Below are 27,117 nucleotides of genomic sequence, written 5' to 3' on the forward strand. Positions count from 1 at the left end.
AGGGCCCCGGCGCGGCCCCACAGGTCACCCGTGTGAGCAGGGGTGCCCTGGGCCCGGGGGCGGCAGGAGAACGTGGCCTCCGTCGTGTCCTCGGGTCGCACTGGGGATCCTGCTGCCTCGAGACGGGCTGTGAGTCAGTGTGGATGTGCACTGAAATGATCCAGGAGGAGGCAGCAATTTTTTCTTTTTGCTGTTGTCAAGTGGGAGATAAATACAGTAGAAAGAAAGCTTCTCATGTGAGTATGCCTAGCAAAGCCCTTAAACAGCTTGTGGAAGTGCCACTTCGTGGACAAGGTGAGATGGACACTTGCAGTGTCTGCAGTGTGGACATGCAAGAGCTAGTTTCGGTTAGCTGGGCTGTGCATCAGCTGCAAGGTGCTTGCAGCATGCAGAGCTGAGCACGTGGAGTCTTCACCCATCAGGAGGAATTTATCGCCTGAAAACCCTTGTTGCTGCAGTAAGCTGAGACCGGTACCTGAGAGAAGTAGCTTAAATCTAGCTGGGGTCTATCTGTAGAGACACCATGCTAGACCGAAACTGCCAGCTCTGCTCACAGCCGTGCCGCCGAGTTGATCAGAGGTTCACAGCTTGCATCGCGCACACCACTTCTTGAGCACGGAGCGTTAGCATTGCCCGAAATGCTGAAGGCTGCCGTCTGCCGTGCAAACGTGACTCACGCGTTCCCGAGCTGCTCTAGCTGCTGCTCGCGCAGGTGATGGCCATGCTGACTTTGGGGTGCGTGACCCGAGCGTGCAATGTGTTCATCCGCTCTGAGCGCCCCGTTTCTGTGCGGCCAACTACAGATACCTGGCTGCTGATCCTCCGAGGTTGCGAGGACCTGCAGCTCCCCCTGGGAGGCTGTGCATGTCTCTATACCTCACATCTAACCTCCATAAAATGAGAGAATTAATACTTAGCCCCCTCATGGGAGTCTGGAAAGCTTAATTCATTTTTATGTAATTTACCATGAGAGCTCCCAATACAAGGCAAAATTAATCTCATTTTAATTTTTATTTATCTGGTTCAGAATAACTGTTTTAGAACAGTCTAATCAGGCGCTTATTTTGTAGCCCCTGGTGGGTCATCTTTAGTGTGTGTCAACAGTAAGTGAAGTGAATTCAGTATCTGAATGGAAATACATGCTCTGTTCCTTTCAAAGGACATGTTCATACACTAGCCTGATTAATAACTTTTTGGCATTCCATGGTTCTCAGTCCAGGGAAAATTACTGAGTAGTTATTTACTATATTGTCAAACTTATTTTGAACTCTTCATGTGGGCCACTCACCACCTCTCTGTGCAGTTATGCAATCCTGAAAACCACAAATTAAAGCCTCTAAACAGACGCAATAACAAATTGTGGTAGCTCTAAAGAAACCCCCAGGAAAAAAAATTGATCTCTCAAAGCGACCTCTTCAAACTATGCTGACAGACAAAAGCCTGAGTAAACAGATGGGTTTGCAACCCTGAATATCAACAAACTTTGCTCTACTAGATCAGTGGGAGATATTCTGAGGTAACAAACTATTTAGTCTTATATAGAATATTTGTCGCTGAATAGATGCCTTGGAAATGACTTTTTCTCCATTCTGTGGAAAAAACTTTGCTTTATTTTTATAGCTTGAGAGAAGCTTTTGAATTGGAGTTTCCTATTCAGCTGCGGGTAGAGCAGAGAACTGAAGCATTTTGTTATAATAGCTTTCTGCTACACTTCCTACTATAGACTTCAAATATAATCGCAGGCTGCAGCTTCATAGTGAAGCAGTGGCTCTACATGGCTCTACAAGTCATGATGCATTCACTCTGAGTACAACATTCATTTATATTTATAAAAACTAAGCGGAAGAGGATTGAGTTGTTTCTGTAGCCCTTTCGGTTCTAGGAAAGTTTGAAGTGGTGCTAGTCTCTGCTAGTCTCACTTCTTTATTATGTGACATTTTTCAGAATCATGTTTTCACTCCGGTAAACCATCTCTGAGCTTCATAAGGGTCATACCTTCCAATTAGAAATGGACCTTCTCTTATTTTTAGATACATAAAGGTCTTTCTAGGAATCTATATTGCTCTTAATAGCATGTGCCTTCTGAGCATTGAAAAGTTCATGGAATATATTCTAAAATATGAGATTTACAGTGGCACATCTGGTTGTGGGTGGTTTTTCTACTCTTCTGCATGTGGTCTGTGGTTCAGCAGTCACTAACTTTACATATATAAGTGTGTGTGTGTGTGTGTGTGTGTGTGTGTGCGCGTGCAGAGATGCAGAGAGAAGGTTTACATTATTTCCGCTTTTGAGAACTTTATAGTTCTAGGGTTTTTTTGATTTGATAAATGTAATTTATAACTTTGTTAAAGCTCTTTTGGTAAACAGGAGCTACAAAATAAATTCAGCGACTTATAAAAATAAAACCTTAAAAAGCCGAAATGGAGAACATCAGGTCTGCTTTGATGTAGAGGATGTGTTGAAATGGTATATTTACATGTTTATTTTCTATTTTATAATTCCCTGTGCAAAGGCACTCAATAGTTTCTGACAGGAAACTAAATGTATTTTGGAAGAAATCCGCATCTCATATCACTTTAGTTACATGTAGTTAATGTGTTAGAACAGAACCTTATGTGAAAGAATCAGAAGACTTCACTGAAGTTCGGATCGGGCCCTGAAATAATAGCTAAACAGTTTCTCCTCCTGTAAGTGTCTACCTGTGTCCACTGACTACAGAGAAGTGTAGTAGTGCAGTGGTAAATTACTCACCTGTTTGGTATCTGTAAGAAGTGGGTAAACGTTGCTGAAATCTGAAGTGGATAAACTCCATTTACAGTTGTTTACTCTTAATGACACCTCTGGAAAGAAGTTACTCTGAGCTGGAGTCTGTGCATGGGTCTTGCTGTTTCTGGACCTACATCCTTATTAATCTTTCACCACTTCTAGATGACACCTGTTTTTTTTGGTTTTTTTTTCCCCTGCATCTTGTTTTTTCTCTGTGTGACTTGAGCCGGTTTCAAATGTGTGTGCCCGGAGAGAGAAAAAACGTGCGAAGTCAAGCAGCTAACCAACGCTTGGAGTAGCTTTGCGGATGGAGAGAAAAAAAGGGCCGTGCTCCAGATTGCTCTATAAAACCACCAGCAGAGCCATTAGCTTTGACTCTCCTACCGCGCCCTGGTGTTCTCACCTTCGAATACGTGACTAATATGTCGTATAAGACCAAGAGGTTCCCTGCACTGAAGCTTTTTCCTTTCACTTGCTGCTGATTATGGATTGAATTTGAGGGGAACTGACTGATTTGGAGGGAGGACTGGTTCCAGAACCATTTCTCTTCTAGTGCAATGCTGAGCTCGACCCTGAGAAAGTGGCAACTCGCATTTTCTTGAGTTTTTGAGCCACCTACCAAAACTTTTATTTGGCTAACAGCCACAAGAAATAACAGCATGACCCAGTTCAGAGTTCCCCAGACGTGCTAACAGGTTTCTGCATCTACTTCCACACTACTGCTTACTACTGCCCCTGTTGTTCTAGTAGAAACTAGATGACCAAAAGGATCTGGATTGAAAAGAGGGAGAGAGGTATGTTTTTTTGTTTGTTTGAGCTGCACCGTAAACAAAACAAAACAATTACAACACTAAATGATGCCAAAAGGGACAATTTTCTAGCCTGTTACTACTTTCTCACTTCTGCTTGCACTGGGTCTTTTGTGATCCCATAGTGAAACTGGTTTAGGAAACTAAGGGAGCAGAAAAGCTTAGCTCTACAGAAATGAATTATTTCTTGCCAGCTTAGCTCCCTAGACTGTCTCATGACAAAACCAAAGACCGCAGGTGCAATGCAGAGAAGGCACGAAAGAAATGGCTGCAACCCGAAGCCAAGGCTGGCGTGACAGAACTGCCCCTCCAGACTGTCTTAACCATGTTAGCAAACCGCACCGGGGTGGAGTTGCGTAGGAGAATGTGTTACGCTTCACTGCAAGGAAAATGTACGTAGTATCGCCTTTTTGTGTAGCAGAGCTGTTTGGGAGGTGTACAGGAGGTGACAGTGGCTGTTGCAAGGTTCCCGTGTGTCGCCGGGGGATGGAGTTGAAGGGGGGGCGCAGCTGCCTTCTCGGGTGAGCCAACAACGTCAACTTCAGCAGCAGCTGCTAGCACACTTCCTCCAGCAGCAGGAAATCAGATCACCCAGAAACCCCTGTGCCAAGCACATCTCTGCTACCCATCAAGAGAGCTGCTCGAAAGCTGTTGTGGCTCAAGAGCTCAGGCTGTACCCCGGTAGTATAGTATAAGTATAGTCATCTGAATGGTTTGCTCTGCAGCAAAGACAACAGTCTAGTCCAGAAGTGGAACCCCATAGAGTTATACTTAAGTGGCAACTTTAAACACATTGAATACAGATGAAGTCATTGGCAGAGAGAGGAAATGCTTCTTCCATTATTTTTTCCACACTGGTTTCAGACGTGATGCGGAGGAGGATCAGGACATGCAATTTGCTTGAATCTAAATCTCCGCTAAAAAGGTTCTAGCAAAATGCACCCTGTGCAGTGTTTTATGACAAAGAACACGTTTTCACTAAGCAAATTTCAATACACCATGTAAAAAAACGGGCTTATAACTAAGGCTAGTTTTCTTCTTTTAAATGGCATGCTGCTGCATGACAATGATATTTTCTCAAAATGTTTTGAGGTTACTTTTGAGTTGAGTGACTGGGTCCAGGCTTTGTTGGGGCAAAGGAAACTCTTGAGCTTCCTTTCTGTGGGGAAATCTCACGGCTGCCTGGTGTTCTTTGTTACAGACTAATTCTTAGTGCCCAGATACTCGTGTGGTGAAAGCCTTGAATGATCAGTGGCAAACTCCTGTTGTTTTCGTAGTGATCAGGATTTTACTCGAGCCGTGTAGTATGATAACAGACAAAAGGAGAGCTGAAGACTCAGGAAGCAATTTTCATCACCTCGCTTTCCTTAAGAAGTGCAATGGACTATACAGAATTTTAAAATAATTCTGAGAGCCTTTAAAAGCTCTCAAGTTTTCAGACTATTGCATGCGTCTTGCCTGAATTGACATAAACATTTGAATTTTCAATCTGTAACAGACTCAGAGGGGACAGCAGGAAAAATAGCATTTAGAAAAACATTTATGCAGGAAAAATCTTTAGGGATCATGTGTAGAATAATCTTTTTCAGGGTGACCTTCATTTTCTACAATATAAGGGTTTTCCCAGCGGTGGTTTAACACTTTTTGAATAAGCTGTAGAGCTGAGGAGCAAATAATTTAACAAGAATGGAATAGTTCACGCTACATAGACAGGAATATCAGCCCAGTTTTGAATATAGAATGGAGATGATCCACCTTTTATCCCCAACATCACTAAAATGTATGTTACATACATAACATGCTCTCATTCTGTGTAAATGGTCGTTCTAAGTATGACAGACCTGTTTTAAACAAGCGACATTGCAAACAAAGCTGGGACGCAACATTGCTGTGTTCTTATGCTCTGTTCAAATAACTTGCCTTCCTCAGGACTTTTCTTTGAACATAAATGCTTGTGAAGTTTTTCAGTGATTTTTTTTCCTGGCGTTTGCACCATGACTCCATTATTTTTAGCCATGTAAAATGGCATTATGCAACTTCTGAAATTTGTTTCTTTCAGCCTTTAGTGATTTATAAGTCTTAATTTCCAGGATACTCCCTTGAAGTTACCTTCTCTTTGTATCCTCAGGATTTCTCTTCCCAGACCTTTGGTATTTATTTTTACTATTTCTGTGGTCAGGGTTTGGCAATGTTGTTTTGGATAAATGACTAAACATACATAAAAACTGGATGGAATACACCTCTTAATCTCCTGATTTAATGCAAGCCCTGTTTATCAATAGTAGAAAGAAATATGGCTGGTTTCTGGACAGGTTTGACACATCCTAATAATAGACCTCTGCAGTCAGATAGAAAGATTTTGACAAATGTGAACTGCATGTAATTCGTTACCTGGTCCAAAATAGATGCAATTTGGTTATTTTAAATTGCAATGCAGTATTTCTTTCTAAACCTTTGCCCGGAAAGTATTGGAAGTGGAAGTCAGTTGGTTATACATTGTTTATATGGAAAATTTTAATTGACATAAAATTGTGTAAACCTGCTAGTTTCTCTGTTCTTGGATGAGGAAAAGATCTTTGGCATGAAAAGGGGCTGAATCTCTGTTCTGATTTTTCCTTTTATGCAGGAAACTGCAAATAATTTAATGCTCAGATGAAATTACTCAGCATTTTGCTCAATCACTGAATTTTCCTCATAAATGGTGTATTTTGCTTTATGCCATAATATATCCAGTAATTTTTTTTAATTGCATCTTCTGATGGTCTTTTCACTTTCTCTGTATATTCTGATTTACCTTCATTGTTTATTTACTTGGGCTTAATTCCTTCCCTACATAGCCTACTGTGAATAAAATGTTCCTCTGAAAATGATTAATTTTGCACTTTGTTTACAGAATAGTCTTGCAATGTTGTATCTGATACTCATTAGCAGGAAAACAGAAATAAAAGGAGAAACATTAGTTCTCACCACAAATAATTTTGAATTCATTGGGATCAGGATTTCACCCCAAATGTTTAGGTTAGCTCAGTAGCTCAAGCTGATTCGAAGGGTCTCAATGTTTATGCCTAATAGAGCGTCCTCCTGTGACTTTTTATTTTTAGCTGTTCAACAGTTCTTACTTTCTGTGAATTTTAAAGTTATTCTTAGACTAAGCAATACAGTATCTTCACAGGGAAAAACTGTGACAAGCATAGCTATGTGATACAGCTCATCATTTCATATGGCACATCATTTCCACCTGAAGCTCTGGCACAAAAAACAACCAAAGATTAAATGGGTACTTTAAACCTAGATATTAAATTTTGGATTCCAATTCAATCTTCTCAATACCTTGAGCAGTCCATCATCCGCTGTGAAACTTAAATGAAGCACCACAAATTGCCTCTGAATATTAACATATATGCAAACCTGCTTCCCAGAATCCAACTATACTTTTTTGGCTGACATTTTCATAACATTGATTTTGTGGGAATCCTAGTCCCTTGCGGCTAGTTCTTACCTGAAATCAAGTTCAAATTTCTTAAAACAAGAAAATGGTACTTATTTACAAAAGGTATTCACAACCCCTTTTATATGGGAATCATACATTTTTACAGAGCTAGATGTATGTATTATTGATTGTGAATAAGAGGGATCAAAGTGATCTAAGACCACTCATAGAAAGGGGAAAGAGTTTTGAAATATTTATTGCAAACAAACCAACCCTGGATTTACTAGATACTGAGGGAACATTTTTTTAAGAACAATTACGTTGTATTTGGAAAAATTGACATTTTCTTTCTTAACTAATTTTAATTAGCATTATGCTCCCACTGAGCCAAAAAAATGGAAGACAGCAGCAAAACATAAAGTAGGAGTAAGTATCTTAGCTGTTGAAAGCATATGTATAAGGCTCTGAATTCTTTCTTATAAATACCTTCTACAAAATGCTGTGGTCCTAGGGTAGCCGTAACCTGTGTCTATGCCTTGGCCAGCTTTCACAGTCATTGACATTGGGCTGCCAATGGAAGCAGCTGTCACTTTTTACCAGCATAATGACTGCCAGCAGCGGGCTCAGTGGAGCTGTTTTTAATTAAATTTCTGATTTCAGTTGGGTTTCAGTTTGCAGTTCACAGCTAATGGAGTTTTGCAGGGTGGGATCTTACGGGATGTCTAGGAGTTTTTCAGATACCTCTGTAGTATAGATTTCTGTTCAGAAACGTATCAAGTATCACCTTAAAATTAGTTACATTTTTGCCCCCATTACTTGTGTGAGGCTTTAGCAGGATCTCATTGCCATAACGTTTAGAATAGTTATTCTAATTTCCAGCTTAAAAGTATCTATGGCCGATTTACACCCATTTGTTCCTATGCCAACATTGTCTTTTTGCTGAGCCAATTTTTCTTCCTCCCCTTTCTTCCCTTTTCTTCCTCCCCTTTTTCTTCCTCCCCTTTCAGTGCATGTTCAGAGGGCAGCCCTATCCCCCCGGGGCACTTTTGCACTGGGGCTAACACGCCAGGCTTGTATGGGGCATAGTGGTACCAGTGGGGCAGGCAGCTTCAGACTGATGTTTTGCTTATGTTTTGAGTGAGCTGGGGTGCAGATTGCCCCTCTCCCGGCAGCTATAGGGCTATGTCAGTGTAATGCCAAGCCTCAGCTAGTAAGTTCTGCTGAAGACTTCGTTAGCACTGTGCTAATACAGTCGCTATGGATTCTGGACCCAGAATAGGTCAACTGAGAGTAAGGGCAAGGGACTTTACATCCATCTGCACCTGTTTATTCACATATGCTCATAGTCTCTTCTCATGGGACGGGCTTTCCGTTTCCCTGATCCCCCTAGAAGCTCTCTTCTGCACCTGTTTCATGGAAGCCCATTTTTCTGCATCATACAGGAAAAGATTAATTGGAGAAGTAGACATGGCTGTACCCTCTCCTCCTTTTTCTTGCATTAGCACTGCTTGGTACAGCATATGGTCACTTGTTCAGCACAATCGTTCTAATCAGGCTGGTTGACGTCTGGAAGTCACAGACAGATACATATGCAGTTTGACGGCCGAGCACTTGGGCAATGAGCGTGACATGTCAGGGATACACTGGGCATATGTTACATGTGCTACGTTATTTGATCGGTGCTGTGCAATACGTGTTGGACCTCCTTGAAATCCAAAGATAAAAGGAAAAGTTTATGTACAGAAGCTGTGGAGCCTCCCAGCTAGATCAGTCTCCCTGTGCGATGCACTGCAGAGCCAACTTGTCCTGATGAGCCCAGCACATCGCGAATGCATCGGACTTATTGTGCACTCACTGGCCTTCTGTACAGCTCGTGTTTCCCCCACGCTGGATTTCCTGTTCATGTAGTGCATGGCATGGGATTTCCCAGACACAAATATGGGAGCCCAGGCACATGCTCCGGGGCCATGTGACAGGGCTGTGGCTGTGGATCTCCCCCATATGGAGCACAGCTGTGTCTGTCCTTGAAATTGGTGACCTAAATTTTACACAGTATTCCAATGACGTATGACCAGCGCATCCCTTTCTGCTGGAAATATCCCATGTGTTTTCGGATCGTAATTCTTGTTTACCATAGCTGCATCTCTGTAGGGGCTCATGCTAATCCTGAAATTGACTGCAACATCAGGAGTTTTCTCCTCTCCCACATGCATCTGGTAAGTGCCCAGTTTATAGATAACATTTTTGCTGCCAGCTTCATGAAACTGAGCTAGGTAATACTGGATTTCATCCTGTTTGTACTACTGCAGTCCTTGAAGTCATTCAGTTCTTCCAGTGAAATATTCCAATCCTGTTCTGTAGACCCAGAATTTTCATTAGCTCATTTCCAATTTTTGCACCCAGGTTTTCAAAGTCACCTCTGCTGACCATATGCTTGTAATGATGTTTGATCCAGATAATCAGCTGACAGCAGATAACCTTAGCTGGTATAAAATGTCACAGCTTTTGGTATCAAAATAGCTCTGGTATTATTTCCAGCTAAGGAGCTGCCAGAATGTAATTAGAAATATACCTTTAAAATGTAATAATTCTGTAATCACTGTAGTCATCTTTAAAAAAAGCCAATAAGCATTGATTAAAAATACCTCCATGCTTATGAAATAGTTGCTCTTAAGATTAAATTACTACTAATACTATATCATAATATTAAAGGTGTTACAATATTAAAGGTGCTCTATTTCCATTATTAGGAATATGCTGCCTTGTTTAACTCTACTGTAACTGTATTTCCTATTCACAGACAATCCCAGTTATTGGGATGAAACATGCTCCTCTTTCTCGGGTGAGATGCCAGAGAGATAATGCACCAAGCTCTTGTTCGTCGGCGTGACATCTGTCCTTTACAACAGTGGCTTTGAAGCAGGCATTTAATGCAGTTTTGTTCTATTGCCCAAAGAACTGGGCATTATGTTAACTATCTTCTCCATGCCATAAGGGCATTCAAGGCAACGATGATTCTGATCTTGCCTGATGTTGCTGGAATTTTTGGTTAAAATCCTTGCTGAAGCGGAACAGGACTGCGCCAGCACCTGATGCCGGGAGTAGTGCTGAGAGCCGTGCTGGTTTCAGCAGGACCTGCCTACGCGCAGGGCGTCACGAAGGCAGCCAGTTTCCTTGCAGAGCTGCAGTGCTCAGAGCCTGGCTTGAGCTAACATGTGGCTGCAAGCTCCTGTTTGTGCCTCGGTCTCCAGAATCCCACCTTTGTAATGGCCCCTCTTCGCCTGGTCATTGCCATCCCCTCTCTCTGCTGATGTAACGCTCTAGCTCGGTGGCTGTGAAGAAAGCCTAAGAAATCTGAGCCAAGTGCAACAGCGTGTCTGAGAGCAGTCTAGATAACAGCTCCAAGAGATGTAAACTGGGCCACATCTCGCATATGTTCAGTGGTGGTGATTTAAGTGTTGACATTGTCATGGTGACAATTAAGAAGCAAGAAGGGGAGAATCCTAGGTGTGTGGTTTAATGCGAATATTTTGGTGCTAATAGTTGCCCCTAATCAAGAAAGACCCAAGCTTAGGCCTAGCAGGCTCCATGGGTATTTTCAGCCCTATTTCAAGGGGGAACCAAACTGAAAAAGCAGGTGTACTGAGAAAATGGGAATGGGTCCTGCCCTTGTTTTCCGTGAGCAGTATTTCGTTTTGGCTATCGATACAGATGTTGCTTAATTGAGGATACTACCATCGCTTTGGCCATTTGACCTTTGGCAAGAGATGGTCAAATTGGAGCGCGTAATAGGCGGTGATGTAGCCAACAACATTTAATGAATTACTTTTGAAGGAGTTTGGAACTTTTTCACATTTTTGATTTATAATAGGTCAGGGAAACACTTTATAAAATATCTATCCTTCTTTCTGTGTATAAAAATTATTTACTTTATTTGGAGCAGTGTACATTATTTTTCCACTAGGAAAGCAAGATGTAGTCAGTTAAACACCTCGGTGGAAGTACCCCAAAGTGGCCTGATATGAGTACTGTTACAGACTGTGCTTGACTAGATGCTTCTTCCCAACTGTGGGCACTGTAGCAAGTTAGAATGGTCTTTCCAAAAAGTTTTGAAATTAACTTTTTCTCCATATAGAGAGCTTGTTAGTAGAGAATTAAAGTCGCTTAAGTGTATTTCCTTGCAATGAACATCTTAATAATAGAAAAAGATGATAAATAAAGTGCAGTGCTCATTGCCATCATATTCCATAACTGTAGCTCTTTCATATACAGACATTCAATTTGACAACACATTGCCTTGGATTCACAACTCTGAATAGCTGAAAAATGTTCTTGTAATGCCTGCCCTTGGCCCCCAGTAACTTGCCGTTTTCTCGTATCACATACGATGAGTAAGCGCTTGAAGCAGCGTACATCTGTACATATCAGTAATGTTTGTGTAAGGTTTAATTTAGCACTGTATATTGTATTGCAGCCTCCACCTTCTGGGAGATGTGAGGAAATTGTTTGTGTGAGTAAGGACTGCAGAATTCGTTATCTATATTGCTTGGATATCCTGCTTCTTAATTCTAGATGCTTTTTTGCCATTCAAGGAATGGAGAATGTAATATTGGAGTTCAGGACCGGTTCATTTGATCCCAAAGTGCATGCAGGGTGACAGCACTAAAGGAGTTTACTAGTGGCTTTCTGCCTGTTCAGATACGTTGTTGTGTGTTGGGGGTGAAGTCACTCCCTTGTACCTAAAGTAAGACAGAGAAGTCATTGCAATGCAGCACGTCTCTGACTGCATTTGAAGAGTGGAGTGCAAGCTCTTATTTCATCTTCTGCTCTAGCTGAGCTGTGCAAAACTGCCCCAGGGATTTGGCTTGTTGTACCTGTACAACTTCCCAAAATGCAACCTTTCTCTTTTAAATATGTTTTTTTTTTTTTTTTTATGGGAAAAATGAAATGCATTGTATTTGTTCAGCTGGCCTATTTGGTCTCTTTTGACCAATATCATGCATAAGTTGAACATCAAAATGTCATGGGAAACTCTGTGAAAGCTGAGGCACTCAAGGTTGATTGAAGGAGAATTTTCAAGGCAATAGCTTCTGGGAGATAACACGCTTTTTAAAAAATTGTTGGAAGTCCTGATCTGGGATGACATGATTTAACTGTGATGGTTTATGAATGGTGTATCAGAAACTGAGGTAAAACGTGTGCTTCCCTTTTCTTCCATGTTGCAGGCTTTCATTAAGGTTATTAACATCATCTCTTACTTTAACAACATTTCAGTCTCCATCTCTGAGTCTTGCACTTCCTCCTATCACACGTTCTTCTTGGTATTTAATACCATTTTGCCAAAGTGGCATTGCTCCATAGTGTACCATAATAAGCATAGATAGATGTACATCTCCTCGTGGACCACTGGAGACCAGTCTTCACCCAGATGTAATTACAGACCTCTTGGAAGACAATTCCATTAATAGCTGCAGAACCATAGTTGTTGCGTTTATTATGTGCTTGTCCAAGAGGAATTCACTGAGACTATCAATGAACTTCACTCAATAACCACAAGTTCATGACAGATTTTGACTATTACTTATACAGCACAATACAAATGGATATGTTAACAGTGCATTTGTTGTTTGAAAACAGCAGTATCACTTATGAGAGAACAGTATGTATTTTCCTAATACAATTTTCACACATTACTGTTCATTTAAAGTGAAATAGAAATGAATAGCCACCTAAGTTTTGTAATCTGGATGTTTAATATGCTTGTTAAACATCCATTTTTTTATTTTAACTTCTCCACTGTGTGTGTGTTTCTTCTTCCATTCTCTCCCCATTAATATCCTTCAGAAATTATTGGTTTTTTGAAATTTAACTTCAAAAGAGAAACTAGATTTTCCCAGCATGCTGAAATCTTGGGTGGTATACAGTGTTGTCACCAGTCATATAATTAAAAATTAACACCATTGACAAATGCTGCTTTAAAGCATTTATTGAAAGTCATAAGTGCAGTCTGACTTTGCTGCTGGTTTGGGTTTACATTTGTGTAACGTATAGTTAATAACTGGTATGATCTTGTTATAGATTGGTTACTATTCTTCAGTATGTCCCTTGTTTTCTATTCCATTATTCAGTTGAAGGGCTTAATTAAGTGAATCAGAGTATAAGCACATATTTGCTGCAACAATCACAATTCCCCATAGATAATTTTCTTTGGCTTGTCTTGCTGGGATTTCCAGGAAAGTTCCCAGAAACAGTTTCACAGAATAGAGGGATTTCTCTTTTTAAAACCCTTTTTTGGTGTTACACAAATTTGAGCCCAGAAGAGTTTTGTGTTTGAGAAATAACTGAATACTACATGCATATGTGCCTCTATAATATCAAAATCTTCAGAATAAATTGAGTTTAAGTTGAATTTCATTTGATTTCCAAAGCCAACCACAGCACAGAAACATTTGGTTGTTATTTTCCATTGAAATTCTCACCCGCTTGGGGCAGCAATATGTTTAAGTGCTTTTTCTGTTATTTCTGCTCTGTAATCTTAATTTTAAAACTCATTTTCCAATTTTTTTTCTATTTGCTCTGTGTTGTGTGTACTGATCTTTCATATGGCAATAAATAATTCTGCATTTGCTATTGGTGGTCTTGGTCTTAGTATGCCTGTGTGTGCGCTGAAGGGGTACAACATACAGTCCTCTAAAAGGCATTGCTCTTTGATTTAGACACAGAGAGGAAGAGGGATTCTAATTTATATCCATATTGCTAAAATGAAAATGTGGCCTCTCTGTTTAAGAATGTGGCTGTGATTTTTCAAAATGACTTGTAAGGCTTAGATGACTCAATTTATGGGTGGCTAAACTGGGACTTTTTTAAAAAACAATTTTTTAGAGAGGGTTTCAACATTATAGAGCCGTCGACAGGACACTTCAGCCCCAAAGAAGTTGCAAAACTCTTTAAGCCCTCACTGTGAGTTCAGTGCAGTTCTCTTGGTCTCTGTTGCATTTTTTTGGGACAAGGTGCTTGATTCTGTAGAAGACATTAAAATAAGGTGATTCATGCCTCAATGTTCTGACAGTCTGATGACAGGTATTAAAGAGATGAGGCACATGGAACGAGCCAAAAAAAGGGAGAAGTTGTTTTGATATTTTGCTTTTTGCTTATTCACACAGAGGTTAATTAAAGGCATGTCTGCAAGAGCAGGTGCAGAAAGATGCAGACTTGTGCTGACCACATACCAGACCGACAAGGTACAAGTCAGCTTGACTCCACAAGCACACTGTGCAGCATGCCACTGTTTGGCAGGAAACACCAGCTCAGGCAAAGTAACCTGTTACCAGAGCTGTACAATTTTGAGGCCAATGAGGGATTGCTGCTTGCTATCTTGGAGTACCAAGAGGGGAGAGAGGCTCCGTGTTCTCACACATTTACAGACATGCGTCCATTTTTGTGAGTATCAAAAGTTTGTTTCAAGGGTCCTCAGAATCAGTGGAGATGCATTGGTCATCTCCGAAGAGATTTGCCTCAGATCCCAAGACTTCTGACTGGCATTTGTTGATACTAAATGTTGTACCTAGGAGCTCCAACTTACACATGGGTTTCATGGCAAATGCAAAGCAAGAAAGAGAGCCTGCATCCAAAACTTTAGTCTGGGTTGAGAGGAAGTCTAGATGGAAATGATCATCCAGCCCAAACCCTTGCCAGAGCATGATAATGTCCTGCAGGCTGTTTACTAGCATTTGCCAATCTGGTTATAAAAGTACCAAGCAAATAGGAAGCATTACTGAGAAGAGTCTGGGAGACTGCTCCATTGTTTAAAAGATGTCTTGCCAGCACATTGTCTTCTGAAATTAATTATCTGTTTTTCTTTTCTTATCTTCATTACATCTCATTCTTGGTTATATTCTGAGATACCAAATTAAAATCTTCCATTCTTAAAGTCTGTATAATTGTTGGCCATTATAATTCACCTTTCTGTCCTTGAGCTGACCAGTCTGGAGTGGTCTGAGATAAAGGAAAGGGCTGCACAAGCTGCATGACCATGGCTGTTTCATGTCACGGGAACCAGGGTAAATGATGGCTACAAAACTCCTTGTGCCCTGTTTGTGTACCTGGCTTGCTCTTCCTTAATAAATCCGTTCTTCCAGCCCATCACAGCTTTTTGATTAAAATTTGCCAGGAGCTATATCTAAACTACCAAGGAGTGTGGCCCAGTACAAGTGTGGAGTGAGTGTAAAACAGGAGCTATAGAGTAAAGCTGTTGAAGCTGAAGGCCTAACATCCACAATTATGCATGTGTTAAGGTTTTTATTTTGGAATAGGTCTAGATTGGTCCTGCAAACCAGATGTCTATGACTGGAGTTCATCAGATGCACTCCTGGAACACACCTTCTGATTTAATTTTGTCTGAAAGTCTGTGAGTCTGAGCCTGCTTTGTTGTCTGAAACAGAGCAATAAGTAGGGATAATCTGGGGACTTTAAACATAAACTCCTGATCTGAACTAAAATGCTAATGCAGATACAATCCATATCTTTCCGGGAGTGTGTTGTCCAGAGCTGAACGCAGCATTCTTGCATTTAAATAACAGCAAGGGAGATTGGAGTCAGACCTCAGGAAAATGTTTCCAATGATAAGGGCAATGAAGCACTATGGAAGTTGAATAAAATCCATGATGAGAGGTTTTTAAGAAAAGGCTAACAAAACAGAATTTGGCAATTAGATAGATACAATTGTTCCTGTGTTGAGAAACAGGAATGGATTTGGATATTTTATGAGATCCCTTCAAGCCAAATTTCCTATGATTCCAAAGCACCGTTGTATTTCTTCTGGTTTGGCAACCTTTGTATGTACTGCTCCAAAGAGCTTTGTTTTCTTGCTGTGTGACACTGCAATCCTTCCTGCTGCTCCTGAGGTTTCTTTCAGTATTGCACGTCCTTACATTTTTCCACCTGATGAATGTGTGTCCCTTTTTCCTATGCGTATCAGTTTCAGTTTTTCCAGTTTGAATGTTCTATCCATCCTCCTGCTATTCCCTATAAATGATTTCTCTGCCCTGGCTGCAGTTTGTAGCTTCTAGTTTAGCTACATCAGGGAGTTTCACTGATGTCAATTTACTCTCCCGGATACTGACGATTTTCAATAAAATTGAATCAAACGTGGCCTCTACAGATTTCTCCAAATAATCTACATTGCCCATGATAATATGCCATTAGCCAGATTTCAAGACACATGGGAGTGGTTCTCTTCAAGTCAGTTTAAATTCAGGTTCAGATGAGACATAATAGCAAATACTCTACTAAACTGACAGCATATGATTGTTTCCTGCCATTCGGTTGTAATTTGGTTGAGCAGACAACTAAGTATGTTGAGGAAAATGTTATCTCATCAGGCGTATGTCACTTTTGGCTTATGCTTTGAAGAAGAAGCAGACAGCCACAATGATGATATCTATAGTCTTAGAAAATGACCTGTTGTATCAGGTGGGGCAGTAGGATACTACTTAAAATTAATGAAATTGCAGCAATTCTCTTCCTCCATGATACACATTATTGTGAATCAAGTGTCTTGAAACATAACTGCTCCCCCAACAAATACACATTTCACAGCCAAAAACCAAACAGCTCCCACTCCTAAGCCTCAAATCACTCAAAAGATCCTCAAGAAATTAGGGCCTCTTTGCCATTGAATTTAAATGGATGTTAAGCACCTTAATCCCCTAAGGATCCTTTTAAGCCCCTCCCTTTTTCAGGTTTGTTATCTTATGCATTTTTTATTGTGGTAGCTTCTGAAGATGCCAGTGTCACAAGAGGACTGACCTTCTCAGTGGGTGGTACAGATGACCAGTTTCAACAGGGAGGACCAGTCCAGCCTTGCCTCTAGTCTGGTGCTTAATGCAGTCTCTAGGAAAAGGAAGAAGTAGGCTCAAATCTGCCCCACTAAAGTGTTTTAAACTCCAGGTCACTCATTTCTCAAGTAATTTATTTAACCATAGACTCCTGCTCAAAGGATAGCATAGCAAGTAAAGATTTAGAGCTCTGAATCCATTTCATGCAAGCACCTAATTCAACAGGTCAGCAGCAGTTTGAGATTTCAGCCACATCATCTCTGGGACTTTGGGTCTAGGTCCCAGACATTGAACAGCAGTGAGGAAAGCTCATGTACCTTGCAACAGGTGAATTTGCTGACAAAAAAGTAACAAAGCTGTGTGTGCTTTTGTGCTTCCTGAGGACATTTGAATTACAAAAATATATGCTTCTGTTTCTCAGATATTTCCATTTCACTAGGATAAACAGTATTCAGAAACATGTTCAAAATTATCTGAATACCCTATCCATTTCTGATACTGAACTTAGTAACATTAAAAAAATACAATAAAGGAGAAATGATTTGCTACAAACATCATTTTTGGGATGAAAACATTTTCAGCTATGAGGCTGCATTAGTTCTGCAGTTTGCAAATACTTCAATTGACACTGTTGTCAAACCAAGGACATAAAACTGAGAGTGTGATATGTTATCTGCTGCCAATTACGTAAGTTCATGATGCATAAGTTATTGCAAAAAATAAGGTCATGACTCCTAAACCAGCTCCTTTTGAAGTTGCAGTTCTTCATAAAACCTCCCGCATATTTGTATATTTTAGTTTGTTAACTCTTAACTGAATTTAAGGGAGTGCTTATGAAAATGAAGTATTTATTATATGACATTAAAGAAAAAGCAGAACCTTGCATGATCTACAGGAATACCAACTTGTTGACATCAAAACTGCTCACAGAGAGCTGAATCTGTCTAAAACGTGGATTTTAGTTCTTGTATTTGACCATCAAACATAAACACGAAAGTTATTATGGCACATTTTATAGTGGGTAGGTAAGAGGATTAGGACTTAGCACCCCCAGTTCTTGCTTTCCCTTTGTATTGTCTTTTACAGTAATCTTACACTAATCAGTGAACTTTTCTGATTGCCTTAGCTTATTTTTTCTCTATGACCACATATGACTAAATGTCTTACTTGTCACGCAAAGATAGTAAGTAAATAATAGACACAGCCTTCCATTTTAAGAACGGCAGCAAAGCTGGGAAGAATGTCAAAGGAACAACTCACTAGACTCAGACTAGGAATAGTGAGGTCCTTCTTCATGTGTGGGGCAGATGTTTCAGAGACTGTGAGAATCATGCTATCATGATGCCAAAGATACTTAATATCATCATTCTAATAGAGAGGATTTGTTAGAGGATCATATAGCTACAGGAACTATATTTTCATTTCAGAAAAAAAAGTTTGACTTTAAAATAATATTTCTGTCCAAAATGGGATGGAAACACGACCTTTGGAGTTGATTTGACAAAGCCCTCCCTAGAACAGCAAGTAGTTCTTGTTCTGCCGCATTCAGGTCAAGAACTGAGAATCAGGTTTTTTGTAATCTACTAAGTGATTTTACTACAAGTGTTTGGGCTTTTTTGAGTTTATGGGATCCCTCAGCTGCTTCTGTTGCTCTGCAGCTTATCCTCTTTGTACAAATAGTTACATACTCATTGGCCTGCAGAAAGACTAATATGATAGTCCAATGGGCAGTCTAAATTCAAGTCCTTGTTCCAATTCATGTTTAATTATTTATACAAAGTGAAACAGGTCCAACAGGAGAGACTGAGGGAGCTGTTCTTCAGAATAGCCGATAGCTCAGCGGCCAGAAAGCTTGCCCGAGATGCAGGATTCTGACACTCGGGCATCTTGCAGAACAGAAACTTGAAGTCCGGACTCCCATGTCACCAGTCAATGCCTTGATCAGAGGATGATTAGCTGGGAGATGTGACAGTTTTCTCACTCTTTGATGTATTTTGAGTCTCATCCTGGGCATGAGAACCCTTCCCAGGTAGCAGCTTCACAAGAACTGGTAAGTACCTGCAAAAAGTTCTGTTCTCAACAGAATATAATTTGTCAGTGAAAAAAATGCATCACTGTAAACTCTGATGGGGGTATGACTAATGTTTTCACAACCATGTAGGTCCAGAGTGGTTTGGCCATTGTGGTGATCCCTCTGAGTCCTGTGACTGAAGGAGAGGTCAACAAGCAGTACTGCAGGGCATGAGTCTTGGGAAGCCTGTAGAATGCCAAAGCATATGTCTGCAGAAGTGTCAGACTTATAAATCAGCTTTTGTTACAACAGTTTAACAACAGGGAAATGATCACAGACAAACATTGGTTTGGACATTAGGCTTGTGAGTCTTGCTGTTTTTAAACACTTTAGCAGACATCGATATGAAACCAGAGGCATAAAACCAGGAGCCTGACATGTGATCTGTTGCCAGTTGCCTCCAAACTACCACGTCTGAGGAGGAAAAAGAGGAAATGAATGGAGAAGTGGGACAGGTCGTCTGGACTCTGCTAATTAATGTTCCTTAGAAAATAAAAGTTTTGAAACTTTCCTGGAAATGAGATTTTATGATCTTCTACAATGGCCCACAGGGGGGATGCTGCAACCTACACATATTGACAATTGTGGTATTACCAGGCAATTCATTTTTATGAGTAATTTCCAGAGCAACCCTCAACCATGTAGTCATGCGTAAAGTGCAACAGTGTGCCATAGAAGGAAGACTCAGCTAGAGGCCAAAGATTATACAGATTTATTAACAATATTTGAAAAAAAAAAAGATTTTAACATCAGCAGAAAGCAAATTGAGCAACACGGGGGGGAGAAGGAATGGACTTGACAACAAAGCAAGCTCTATAAGGATGTGAACCAGAGCACTTTGAACTCAATGGAAAGATTTCCATTGACTTAAGATCTTGAACAGGCCTCAAGGGAACAGAGACACTCTATCTTATACCTTCCCCCCATCTTAATGGAAAATACATTCTTTCTTGTTCACAACTAGCATCATTTTGAGATTAAGAATCACAAACAAAATGTTCATTCTTGGGATGTTAGAGTCAAGAATCCCTATCTAAGCAGCTCCATAGGTGGCTTGACTTCTCAAAGGGCTGAGCAACTTTGCATTTCTCTCTAATAGCACCCTCATCTTTTTATTGGGCTCAGAGTATTCTTATTCTGTACTTAATTTTGTAAACCTACTCTGCTTTCTCCCTTAAAACACAGAGAATAATGGAACATTTGGATCCACAATTTTGTTTCTTTTAAATCCTTCTCCATAAACACTTGTAAAGGTAATGACCCATTTAGTCTCTCCTATTTATGTCTAGTCTAAGTAGTCATAGCTGTTACTTTTAAACAGCTATTAAATATTTCAGTAGTTCTTAAAGCATGCCAAGGAATACTTGGAATAAAAGAACAATGGACAGAGATGACTGAAAAAGAAGTTGTAGAACTGAATTTGATTATATATCATTCAGAAGAAAAAAAAAAAAAAGTAGTTCTGTCAAAGTCCCAGTTAAGGGCTGTTAGAGAACGTGATATACCTAGCACCAAGCAAAGCTACACAGAACATGAATCACAGCCCCAAGTGATTTATCCCCAATATCATCTTGGTTATCTAATTTGAAAATCCTTCCTTGTATGGGAGCAAAAGTTTGCTGCCTAATGTAAGTCGAAGTGCTTGAAAAACTCATCCTGCTGTGATAGCAACTCCTATTTCATCCTACACACTGAAAAACATAATTTATTTTAACACTAGACATTGGGCAAGGCTGGCTGTGGGGAAGGAGAACTACTAGGATTTCCTTTTACTACTGAACTCAGTTGAAATCTGCAGTCAATCCAGACATGGTTTAAGCACTCTGTTGATTATTTTCTTTAACGTGGCGTGAAAGACCAAGTCTGCTTTATTGCATTGGGTGAATAAGTTACCAGCAAGACATGCAGAGATGAAGAGCTGGTGACAACACGCAGAAGGAGAACTCCCCATTACTCCTTCTCACTTTAGAGATACAAGAATAAACTTCCCCATGGAGAAAACCAGAACATTTTCATTGCAGAATGCTTGACAGAAAGCCCTACTTTTTGGTGGATTGCAGCCTTTCCAGTGACCAGAAAGTCAGGAGTGAACATTTCCAGGTCCCTGAGCGCAAGCCCCTCACTTCCCCCTGGCTGTGTGCGATTGGAGTGCCTGTTCCTTGTCTTCCTCCCCACCAAAAAGCACACAGGATACTGACTGCATCAGAAAGCCCAAATCCCCCTGGCTGATGATTTACCCATTTCCTTCACTAGCATCGAGGGTGTTGCCTTTGGCAGTTCATTCTCTGTTGCTTCCTCTAGGACCAGGGTATCAGAGGAGACAGTTGTCCTTCACTAGGCCTAAACACCCCCCCCCCCCAGCAGGTCCTTCCGTAGGCTGATTCAGACCATTGTAGGGACACACAGTACCAGTGCTGTCTCAAGTTTTGCGACAGAGCAGAAAAAAGGCACTAGGATTGGTCTGAAAGCACTGTACTGAATAAAAAAGCAGTTCCTGGCTATTTCAGCACACTGGACACTGAATGCCAGCTCCAGTCTAAAAGCTGTCAAATGATGAAGTTCAGATAGTGCATCTGGAGTTTTCAATGCCGCTTTCTGATCCAGGTCTTACTGAGGACAATGGGAATCTCTGGTTTTCATAAGCTGCAGTAGAGGCTCTTTCCTCAAGGACGGGTAAATACATAGTCATTAACAGGTTGTAAAGGAGAACTCAGATTATCTAAGGCCTTGTTTTCTCACATTCATTCTGCACTATCAGCTTGGGCATATCTGTGAAGGTCCTGTGGGGGTCCAGCAGGCAGCTGCAGTTTTCCCTCTTTGGCTGGCTCTCAGCATCTGTCTTAGCCAGTTCACTGTCCACAAAGAGGCATGAGAGAGTGAGGCTTGAAAACTCCCTTCCGTTCCCTCTGTCTCTATTACAGTAGATTCAGTTTGTTTACCAGAAAGCCCCAGTGTTATGATTTGAGGAATGACAGGGACATAGACTTTATTTATATAAGCTATTTTAAAAACTTGGTGTTGTCATCACCACAAATAATCTGAAGATGGAAAATACTGATTCTCAAATCAGGATACAAAGGTGACTATGAGTCTGCCAGGCAGAGACATTTCCTTAATCTGTGCTGTGGAACACCAAGCGCTCCGGAGTCCGGTGCTTGGTTATATGCAAAAGTAATGACGATAGTGAAGACTGATATATTGGTATCCTGTGGACTTGGTTCAAAGACTATCGCAGTCACTAGAAAAAAACGCTGCCTTTCTGTGCCTGCACACTGAAGGAGAAGAGTATCAGCTTTGTTTTCAAACTCAGAGTGTCAAGATGTATCCAAACATATCCACCCCATGAGTGACTACACAGCTGATGTGTACATTTCCCCTTTTTATACTTTCAGCAAAAGGTTCATAGGAGCTGTGGAGATGTTTGATATTCCTGGTGAGATGAGGTCAGTGCTCCTCTCTTGGAGCTGAACCATGTGAAGTGGAAGCTGAAAGGGGCCAGAGTGCATTGGAGAGAATAGGTGCTATTTTTAGCACAGGGACATTCTTCAATAGCCCTGGCATCACTGACAATTGGTGAGGAGAGGTCTCTGCCTGGGGCAAGATTCATGCAGTAACGTATAGAAGAAACGTGTAGGCCTGCAAATATGGGCTGCCCTACAGCCATGTCATTGACACCTGTTTGCATTTGGATTTTGTGATACTTGTGGGCCAATATTTCAGACTTACTAATTTTTTCTTGGTCCTTTAGGGGACAACAGAGATGGTGACTTCTCTTGTTTGTGCATTTTGCCCTCTATACTTGTTTCTAGTGACCAGCTGACTGCCTTCATTGTGCCTCTGTTCTCTCCAGAGTGCTCATAATTGCATCCTGCACTTTGTGGGGTCTGGCGTGAAAGGATGGCTCTGGGTAGCTCTTGTCAACCTGAGCAATTGTTGCTCAGAAAAGGAGAATCCTACTTCCCGGGCTGTGTGTGACTGACCTCAGATAGTCCAAACTCCTCTGACCTTGGTGCAGCTTAAGCGATGTGACAGCAGAGTCAGCCTCTTTAATTCCAGCCTTTGTGAGGCCCATGTGATAATCATGCACTCGCTCTGTTAGAGGAGCCGGCAGAGAGATTTTCTGTACTTTCTCCCTGCAGCAGACCTCTTTCTTTTTTTCCTTCTTCTACCAGATTCCTTTCATTTGTTGCTTCTATTCAGGAACAAAGAGGACTTTGTTGAATTGCCTTTGTGGTTAATTTTCCTGAGCCTTGGAAGATAGCAGACTTTTGCCTCTGTTTTATCCAACCCTTTATCACATGCACAATACCGTGAACGCTTGAAGGAGGCTAGTGTGTGTTAGCCTAACTCTCTGCTTCTTTTCAGGTTGGAAGCCAGGACTGACTTCTGGATGCCAAGTTAGAAATAATTGCCTGAGTGAAAACTCAGGGAGGAGTGCGTTCACGCAGCTGCCATGAAGGCTCCGGCCAGAGGAGATACAGCCCTGAGCAGATTTCATTTTCTTTTTCATGTTCTCTGGTCTTACTAAGCCTAATATCTACACAGACGTGTATTTATTTACAGACATAGAACACATCCTCATCAAACGATCTTTGGGCACATGTTCAAAAGTAGTAAAAATGGCCACTACAGCTACTAATGCTTAGCAGTTTTTATCAGAGGCACTAAAAGTGCTTGGACATGATAAGCTGCTACAATCTCCTTGTCACAGACGTGGAAAGGAAGTCACAGAGCAGTTAGATGAAGAACCCTAGTTTATAGACTTTACCATAAAAGACTTCTCCAAATCTGAAGGCAACTCAGTAGCATGGGTGAAATTAAAAAGAGTAGCTGGCTCTAGTCCTTTGCTCTAACCACCATCCCAAATGCATCTCACATGACCCACCACTCTACTCATTTCTAACGTACAGCTCCCAACATAAGTTTCCGGTATGTAATGCACCAAAACATCTTTTTAAATGATGGCAAATGTAGCCATTACTCAAGTCTGCTCTTGAGTGATAGCTTTATCTGTTCTGTCCCTATTGCCAGAAGGATACAGTGTGGTCTTGCAGCCTCTCTGGACAAGGTAATAACAGAGAGTTGCTTCATCAAAGCTCTTCCCTGGAGGGATGAAATCTAAAATCTTTGTTTTTAGTGGAACAGACGACTATCTCCAAAGGCATAGCAGGCGTCAGAATACAATGCTTCTGAGCTCTGTGCACCAAAGGTCAGGCAGTGTTTAATCCTGGGGGTGACCTCATGGACCTCAAGAGAATTTCATCAAGGACATAGTTAGTCTGTATTTTGCAATAATCTGTAGGAAATAAGCTTGGCATTTCAGAGATAAAATTCACAGGCAGTACCATTTCAGTCACCCAGTGTGGTTTGTAAAGGGGATTTCTCTGGCTGTTTATTGCTAAAACAGGCTGATGTTCAAAATTGAAACTTTCAGTCCTTACTCAGGCAAAACTTGCACAGAATCCGGTAGGAACACTGCCTAGAGCAGAGCAAAATAAAAGCCGGAGGAGCTGGTGCTGTGTTATTTGGCTCATGCTGCAAAACTTCAGTAAATTTGTCACTAGCAAGTAAAGTGAGCAGTTTTGACAGCTTTTATTGTATTGAATTACAGTGACAAATAGGGGCATTGATTTGCAGAACCTTTGAAAGCATTGTAAATACAATCCTAATGAAAAAAATGTTTCTTTTTATTTGACAGAACTCCACTGCTCTTTCTGGTGCACACCCTGGGTGCACCAACAAAAATAAAAGACCTGGTTATTTGAAGCAAAATTCCTGAAATATTGTTCTCTAAATCTCTAAGCTTTCACTTATTACTTTTTATTCTGAGAAGTATTCGATGATTTTACTGTCCACAAAAGCTGTAACAGTAATAAAAAAATAAAATTGTTAGTGCTAAGACAGAATACCTCTGTGTTTTCTTATAAATTCAAATATGAATTCAAAGTCAAACATGCTTTTCAGCATTAAAAATCTTGTCCAGAGGATAACTGGTGCTCACAGTAAGGGAATTGCTCTTATATCCCTTGAATTGTATAGTCCTTGGTTTGTTTAACTCTAGTTCCACCTGCCATCGTGCCTATTGAACTTTGAAGCCTACAATGAGTAACTTGTACTGCAGAAGAAAATCATTTTTCATCCACATTCATGTGGCTCTTTGGAGAATGATCTGCTTGGAAAGCAGCTGGTACACTATGGGTGCTGCCATGGATAGTAACGATGGCAGGGTAATATTGTTTACCCTCCAAGAACAGTTGCAAATGAAGGGATTTTGCCACAACTGTTAAGGATTCAATCACTTCTGAAGAGGTGTTTAGTCCAGGATGCTGGCATTTTACACAAGCAGATTAAACAGTTTACTGAGGACTGTTTAGTGCTGTCTGCCGTATTGCTAGACATATATCTATCTCTATCTAATCAAATACCTTCATTAAATGTGAAGAGTTACGCTGAGTCTATGCAGATTCACTCTGTTATGCCAGGTCCCACATACAGACCCTTGCATTTCATCACCTGCTTTACTTTTTATAAGAGGCTGAAATGGGACCAGGTTACTGCTATTCACGCGAGCGTACTTGCGCATCCAAACCCTCCACACACCTACACACACACACGCGCGCATGTACGTGCCCCCATGAACACACGTGCTCCTCTGGCTTTGTGAATCTTGCTTTTCTACGTAATTTTGCAGGGGACTTTCAGGAGATGGTTAGCACAGCTCAGTCACTGCTGGCGGAGCTTTCTCACTGAGCACTGACTTTCCGCTTCACCATTTCTCTGTGCCCTCCCCGCATGCTTGTCTCACAGTTACAGTCTGCTGAGATGACGCCTGTGAGCTGCCCAGGGCAGGGACTCCGCTGTGGTGTGTGTCCTGCCAGTGCTGCTCACCCTCTCTACGCACAGCAGCGCGGGATCTTGCCGTGTGTGCATGGATGCGACGGGGCACAGGACCAGGTAAGGGAGCTGCGAGGAAAGGCACAGGAGCAGAATCCGTGTGCAAATCAAGCCAGATATGACAAATATACATTCCTGGTTTAGATGGGGGCATGAGAACCAGCTTCAGCTGGGGCAGCTCATCCGAACCGTATGGAGAAGAGGCACAGCTGAAGGAATTTTTCACTTGTCACATCCTCAAAGCCCATTTTTCAGAGCACAGAAATATTTTTTATTCCCTCAGAAGCTACCTCCTGCACATTCACAACTTTTTAATCAGCCTTTCTTGGGTTCAGAGGAATTAGGGAAGGGAAAATTCTATTAGGTCCCGTTCTTATTTGAGCTGCCAGTGCAGTAGTGTTCTATATATTAATTTGCGAAGCACTCTGTTCATATTAAATAACTCACGCAATGTGATTTTTGTCTATGTCTCTTAATAAATATTCACGTTTGAAAAAGATTTTTCGTATTTCTCTTAGAGTTCAAATATCCTGGCTCTTTTTAACCCTCTCAACAGCTCCTCCTCTTTAAGAACATGTTGTTAACTTAGTTTTGTAGATGAGGCAGCGGAGGGAGGGTGAATCTACACTGTCGGCTAACTCCCTGTTTGCTTTTACCAGATTGCTTCTAGACTCCCCTTTGAACCAATTGGCTCCCTTAAAAACAAAATGTGAGAGGGTAGTTTGCTCCTGGGACCTCTCCAGAGACACACTGAAGAAGAAATTAAAAGTTTGACTCCTTCCACCCGGCACAGTCCTCCCAGGGACTATGCTGGGAGGCAAACTCTCTCAAACACCAGCACATGCCCTCCCATGTACCCTTGGCAGCTAACTGTGAAGATACCACTTGTCAGGCTGTGACAGAGTCCTATCAGTGACTTGAGATGATAGCCAAGAAAAAGAAAACCTCTGGATCTCAGGGCCAAGAGATGCCTTACGGGCATCCTGATCTCTGTGTAGCTGGAGTTGGCTTGGGGCAAGGGAAGGGTTTTTTGGGTTCATTTCACTGCCTGTTTGCCAGGAGGTGGCCTGGCAGGTGTTATCTGAAGCGCCACACAGACCATTTCCACTTCAGAAAGTCCCTTCAGGGCCTATATACAAAACCCAGCATGTGAACGAAAGATCTGGTGCCGCTCAGCACCAATGCTCGTATTAACTCTAGCACGGAGCACCGCTGAGTGCCTATGGCTAGGAAAGCCCTATATCTCCTCTGGGACATCAGCCCACAACATCTGAGAGGAGGACCTGTGGGAGGACCCATTCTCCCAAGCTC

The 27,117-nt window shown here is 41.3% G+C and overlaps 2 long non-coding RNA genes across 4 annotated transcripts in view; one reads left to right on the forward strand and one right to left on the reverse strand.

The window, feature by feature from the left end:
• Positions 1 to 24,818, forward strand: part of LOC112989956 (uncharacterized) — an 87,122-nt gene extending 62,304 nt beyond the window's left edge. The window contains exon 3 of the long non-coding RNA XR_003260952.2: positions 23,278 to 24,818. This is a non-coding gene — a long non-coding RNA (uncharacterized LOC112989956). The remainder of the gene's footprint in view (positions 1 to 23,277) is intronic.
• The window catches only part of LOC112989957 (uncharacterized), a 57,620-nt gene continuing 43,337 nt past the window's right edge, over positions 12,835 to 27,117 (reverse strand). Inside the window, exons 4-5 of one of the 3 annotated variants that reach the window (XR_010389318.1) lie at positions 16,813 to 16,896; positions 12,835 to 15,643 (exon numbers count right to left, since the gene is read on the reverse strand). This is a non-coding gene — a long non-coding RNA (uncharacterized LOC112989957). Of the gene's footprint in view, positions 16,897 to 18,905; positions 19,099 to 27,117 lie in introns of those variants that run through there. The other 2 variants (XR_010389317.1, XR_010389319.1) reach the window with 2 other exon arrangements.

The sequence above is a fragment of the Dromaius novaehollandiae genome, chromosome 5, assembly GCF_036370855.1.
Source record: "Dromaius novaehollandiae isolate bDroNov1 chromosome 5, bDroNov1.hap1, whole genome shotgun sequence".
Taxonomy (NCBI): domain Eukaryota; kingdom Metazoa; phylum Chordata; class Aves; order Casuariiformes; family Dromaiidae; genus Dromaius; species Dromaius novaehollandiae.